This window comes from Papaver somniferum, chromosome 5 (assembly GCF_003573695.1).
Source record: "Papaver somniferum cultivar HN1 chromosome 5, ASM357369v1, whole genome shotgun sequence".
Taxonomy (NCBI): Eukaryota; Viridiplantae; Streptophyta; class Magnoliopsida; order Ranunculales; family Papaveraceae; genus Papaver; species Papaver somniferum.
The window spans coordinates 173,656,234-173,662,478 of NC_039362.1; the positions used below are offsets into that span (position 1 = coordinate 173,656,234).

General features: G+C 39.8%; 1 long non-coding RNA gene across 2 annotated transcripts; it reads right to left on the bottom strand.

The window, feature by feature from the left end:
* Positions 1-206: 206 nt before the first annotated feature.
* Positions 207-2,810, bottom strand: LOC113283699. 2 transcript variants are annotated; one of them, XR_003327583.1, is made up of 3 exons: positions 1,299-2,810; positions 742-1,143; positions 207-558 (listed from the first exon to the last, which is right to left on the bottom strand). It is a non-coding gene; the product is annotated as an uncharacterized LOC113283699 (long non-coding RNA). The 2 variants fall into 2 exon arrangements; XR_003327582.1 differs by having other exon boundaries at positions 742-2,810.
* Positions 2,811-6,245: the final 3,435 nt, after the last annotated feature.

Consider the following 6,245-nt stretch of genomic DNA (forward strand, 5'->3'; position numbering starts at 1 on the left):
TTGGGCTTTTGCCCGCTTGAGTTGTAATTGCTTTTATACGGTTTGTATGCTTTCTTTCAAACTTACTCTTTCCAAGGAAAAATAAAAGAAAAGAAAATGGTAACATACATGCACCACATATGACAATATTTGAAATACAAAATCTATCGTAGTGATTGGGAAAATATTTGTTTGACATCATGTCATCATGAGAAGGTTTGAGCGAATAGTAAGTAAATCTTAATTTTCATTATTTAAAAATTGGAGGATTACATTAACTACCAGGAAATATCTGCTCTGATTAGATGATAGTAAAATCCAAGAGAGAAACATCCTAATTCTACTACAGAAAAAACAACGACGGCCGCAACACCAACAACATCACAATAGCGTACAATACTAGGCACTAAGCAGCGGATGATAGGTAATAAAGCTCGGCATAAGTACGCGCATCTGACCTCCTTATGACATAATGCTTTATCAACTAAACATCCATTTTATTCTTCATCGTATCAGTAACTCATTCATTCCGGCTAAATGCAAATCCTCTTATGGTATAATTTTGGTATTTACTGAACCCTGAAGCAAAACATTACTATATTAGCAAACAACTAGAACTAAACTTTAAGCAAAATCTATTTAAATTAGAATTCATTAAGCCCGAACATTGAACGACTTTAGCATCTCTGTTACAAATTTGTTAATTAGTCCGTCCTAGAAACAGAAATAATTGTGATAATAAAAAATAACTTAGATACATACTTGGTGCAGTCAGTAGAGGGGCTGATCTGGTAAGGGATGTTAACACCACATTTGATTGGGAGTGAGGCAGCATTACCGTAGTTAAGCCCCGCGATACCACCAGAGGCACTCTTCAAGCAACTGCATGCAGCTCGGGAAAAAAAACAGAAGAATTTCAGAAGACAGAATTGCATCCAAAGGAAGCCATTCAACGGTGGTTTGCCCTTCTCGAAGAAAACGTCCTTCGTCATTTGGAGGACCGCCTGTTTCAGATCCAACTCTTTGTACAGCCTTCCAACCTCCGCCTCTTGTTGTTTGACCACGTTCGCAGAAGGACCTTTGGTTACCTTGGCCTGCAACCTTGTATCTCAGAGAAATCCTAACGGCCAGTCTTCGTGGAATCAGTTGCATGCCCATGTGTACCTACTTTGCATCATGACGGTTACTAGTCACTATTCATGGGGTAAATGACGCTACCACGGTAATATTCGAAGAGAAAAACAATATTTCTACAGATTTATGTGAGGCATACCTATGGCTAGGGTTTGCACCAACACAAGAAACGCTGGAGTACATACCTGGAATATGCTGGCCCACTTTATTGCTACCGCGCCACGCCAAGACAGCGCCCACGCCGGAACCAGCACCCACGCAAAGCTAACGCTCGTTCCAACAAGATCCAGTGCTAACGACTTGCATATTTCCGGGGCCAGCAACTTGCATCTTTTCCAGCGTAATGACAGCTTGCGTCCTTCCAGCGTCACACTTGCACTTCCAGCTTGCATCTTTACAGCAACTCGCATTTAACAGCAGCTTGCATCTTCCCAGCGCTAGCATCTTGCATCCTTCTAGCGTTGCACTTGAACTCCCAGTAGGGAATCAGCAATCCGATTTCATCACACGTAAATATCGGGAACGACTTCTCCGAAATCGAAGCAAGGAAAATCAGCAAATCCCCTGGGTTCACGAAGACTCTCTTCCTGTCAAGAGACGCATGATTTCTGGGGACTTCGCCCACAAAACTGTGCGGTCCATGATGAAACATTTATGTGAGATTATACGTTTCCCCAAGGCACAACGTCAAGACATATCTGCAGCCCTCAACCGCACTGCATTAAGGAAGCAGATGTTTCCAACCAGAGAAGCCGCTCCCAAACCAAAGCATGATTAATATAAGGAACTGGGGATTCCTAACCATTGTTCGCTTGAAGGGTGTCCAGTTTGACAGCACATTGATTAACGCAGCCGCTCCGCTTCAAAATTCACCCCGATAGCTGCTTCGCTTCAACGGTCTCTCCATCAACCTCTACGCTTCAGCGTTCTTTCCATAAGCTGCTCCAGGATCCGAAGCCGAAACTTTAGCGTTTGACTTCCTAAGTTTCAACATCCTCTCCAAGAGCCGAAGCTGCTTCAACGCCGCTTCTTCCTGGAAAGGGTCGTACCACCACGCTCCCCATGTCAAGGATCATGATCACAACCAGGCAATCCTTTTACTTCCACGGAAGCCCATACAATTTCATCCAACCTACTTTGTTACCACGAGAATGTAGTCTTTTCTGATTACATCTCCTACCGAGAACTGTTGTCGCTCATTCGTTGATACCATACAGAGATTCACCACAACAAAAATTACTACAAAGATGGAAACATGTAAACCATACTTGGGGACTGAGGATATACACGGAATCCCTTCACTGTCAAAGCTCAGAAGACATAGTCAACCAAAAAGACGTACTCACAACAAGGTCATCTACTCTTCAAGGGTGCAGCGCAAGAATATCATCACCTCCCTGTCTAGAAGACGCCTTCAAAACTTTACGAGGCCGCGGAGGATCCCAAGCCTGCACTATCCAGAATATTTCATCATGTAATTTCTTAGCATCCCAGTGTCACATCCAGAAGAGTACGATATGCTCATATCAAATCCCGTGAACGAGGATTCAAGGCGATGTAATGAAAGTAGGTTACGCATGGGGAAGATGCCAACTTCAACATTGCTGCCATTTTCTTAGTTTCTACTTGTTGACCTTGAGAACAAGAATATTTTTTTTGCCAAAGGAATTGAATGAGCTGAAATGGATTGAAAAGCTTATGAGTTTGTGTGTTTTGGTTCTTATCCATTGAAGGGTTTATATAGCATTTTGTGCTAGTTGGGTTATAGTTGGTGGTTGGCTCCCATTAATTGCTCTTAAGAATGTACTGATTAGCTTTTAACTAAATCATTTTCTTGCTAAACAATGATCAAAACTTTTCAATATTTGTGGACAAAAGTTACTTTTTTCAGTTAAGGAAATTGAATTTGCCATTATTGATAAATACTGTTTGGTAGTTCTATTCTTGTACAGTTTAAGTTAGATTTGGACTACTAGTCACTTGGACTTGCCTACAGACATGTGTTGCCTAATTGTAACTATAGTTGAAGCATTACTATCAGTAGCTTAATTAGTGATTAAAGATCTGCATTATGGGAGTAGAATCATTATTACATACATGATGCTAGAGTTGAAAATGAAAACGTTCAAAAAATCGCCAGATTTTGCCATGGAAAATTTCTAAAGCTTCGGATGAATCAAGCATTCACCTCAAGAGATTGTCCAGTGGTCCAAAGATGTAAAATAAGTCTATCTTTGTGGTGGTGGACCATATACTATGTGGACGAGATTATATGGTACATCCAAAAAAAATCAAAATCCAACTAATTAATTTCATTAAAATCATGGACCATCTGTATTTGAAAGTTCCACATATAGTTAGACAATAATTTAGGACCTATCTTACCTCGATCTTTTCCATCTAACTCAGTCTAGCTCTTCAATGTGACTGATATCTGTCTTTTGTACCTCTCTTCAATAGTTCAATTCCTTGACAAAGAAACGACCACCATATTGAAGAGCCATAACTAACAAACAAATGTGTAAAATTATTGATTACCCCGGAAGAATGACTTCAAGGATATTATACATTGCCAGTTCTCTACTAGAGATAGCAAAAGAAATTTCGAAATTCTCTTATAGGTGTATATTCAATCGGCTGGAAATACCATTATAGGTTTCATTAACGGCAAGACAAGACTACGAGGTTTAGGTTAAGAACTAGAGAATAGTTTAGAAGAAGAGACGACACATAAACAGAAGATAAACAATTGTGATTCTTATTCGATGATTATAATTTATCAAAGTACAACATATATATATTTACAGGGTTCCTCAAAAACATCAGATTTCCTAATATGCAATAAGCTAAATATCTCAACATGGTTACGCGAGTGTTATTACACACGTACCAGACTATGTCTAACACCCTCCCGCAAGCGTAACGGGTTATCCTGAACCGTTAGCTTGAACCTTAAAAAAAATCGATCCTTTGATAACGATTTTGTGAATATATCAGCAATTTGATCCTTGGAGGATATAAACCTGACATCAAGAAGTTCCAAAGAAACTTGATCACGAACAAAATGATAATCAATCTCAATGTGCTTCGTTCTTACATGAAATATAGGATTGACAGTAAGATAAGTTGCACCAAGATTGTCACACCATAGAACAGGAAGTGATTGAGTAGAAACACGAAGTTCTGAAAGAAGTGATTGAATCCACATAATTTCAGCAGTAGCAATTGCAAGTCCCCTATATTCTACCTCAGTACTAGAACGTGACACTGTTTTCTGTTTACAAGCACCCCAGGAAACAATATTACCACCCAAGAAAATACAATAACCACTAGTAGAATGTCGATCTTCAAGAGAACTAGCCAAATCTGAATCAGTATACGCACTGAAAGATAACTGTAGAGAAGGAGATGGTCGAAGAAGTATACCAAAAGTAGACGTGTCTTTAAGATAACGAAGTATACGCTTTACTAGACCCCAGTGAAAAACGGTGGGTGCATGCATAAATTGGCATACCTTATTAACAACATATGCCAAATCAGGACGAGTAAATGTCAAATATTGTAAGGCTCCAACAATGCTACGATATTCAGTAGCGTCAGTTAATAAAGTACTATGATCAGAAGATATGTCCCCAGAAGTACTAAGTGGTGTGTGAATAGGTTTAACACCATCCATTTTTGCACGAATAAGAAGATCATAAGCATACCTTTGTTGAGAAAGAAACAATCCTGAGGGTGTACGAATTGCTTCAATTCCAAGAAAATAAGACAAAGAACCAAGATATTTAATTGCAAATTCCTGTTGTAGACGATCAAAAGTGGATTTAATACCAGTAGAATTGGAACCTGTAAAAATAATATCATCCACATAGCCCAGCAAATAAATAGTACCATGAGTACCGTTGTAGATGAATAGAGAGGAGTCACATTTCGAAGTGACAAAGCCAATTTGCAGCAAAAAGGTACTAAGTCTGTGGTACCATGCACGAGGAGCTTGTATGAGGCCATAGAGAGAACGGTGTAACTTGCAAACATGCGTAGGAAAACGAGAATCCACATAGCCCGGTGGCTGTTTCATATACACCTCTTCTTGAAGTTCTCCATGTAAGAAAGCATTATGTACATTAAGTTGACGAATAGGCCAATTGGAAGACAAAGCCAATGTGAGAATAATGCGTATAGTAAATGTTTTAACAACCAGATTAAAAGTTTCAGAGTTATCAATTCCCTCTTGTTGATTATAGCCTTTTGCAACCAAGCGAGATTCACTACGTACAATTGTACCATCAGGATTGCGTTTGACACAAAATACCCATTTACATCCAAAAACATTCATAGAAGGATCATATTTTACTAGTGACCACGTACCATTTCGAATTAAAGCATTGATCTCGTCATCGGAAGACGTACGCCATTTTGGATCTTTATGAGCTTATGAAATACAGGTAGGCTCAAGAAGAGAATCACATACCAGTGCATACTTAGAATTTGGTTTAAAAATGCCATCATTAGCCCGAGTCACCATTGGATGTGTGACAACAGCAGAGGCAGGCACAGAATTCTGAACAGGCTCATTCAGAGCTGAATTAGACACCGTAGTAGATACGTGACTAGATTTTGGAAGGTGCATAGGTGAAGGTAATGTAGTAGACTCTGGCATAGACGTTTTCGTCTGCAAAAAAGACAATTGTGTACCTTCAGAAGCAGGAGTTGGAGACTGCAAGTTGGTGACAGGTCTGAGAGAAGAAATATTGTTGTCGGCTGAGTCTGACACGTTGATGATTGGAGTAGTTGACTGTGTCGGCTGAAAACCAAGAGAAGTAGTGTTGTCGGCTGAGTCTGACAAGATGGTGAGAGGAGCAGTTGGGTATGTCTGCTGTAAACCAAGTGAAGGAGACACAGCAGAAACTGGTCGTGCTGACTAAGAGCGAGTGTCGGCGGTAAAGAAAAACTTAAGGGAGTAGAAATAGATACATGTGAAGAAGTCGATACCGGAGAAGGCAGTGATGCGGTCGCAAAAGGAAAAGTGGTCTCATCAAAAACAACATGGCGACTGACATATATCCGTCCTGTAGGGATGTGAAGACATTTGTAACCTTTTTGGGATGGACTATATCCAATAAAAAGACAAG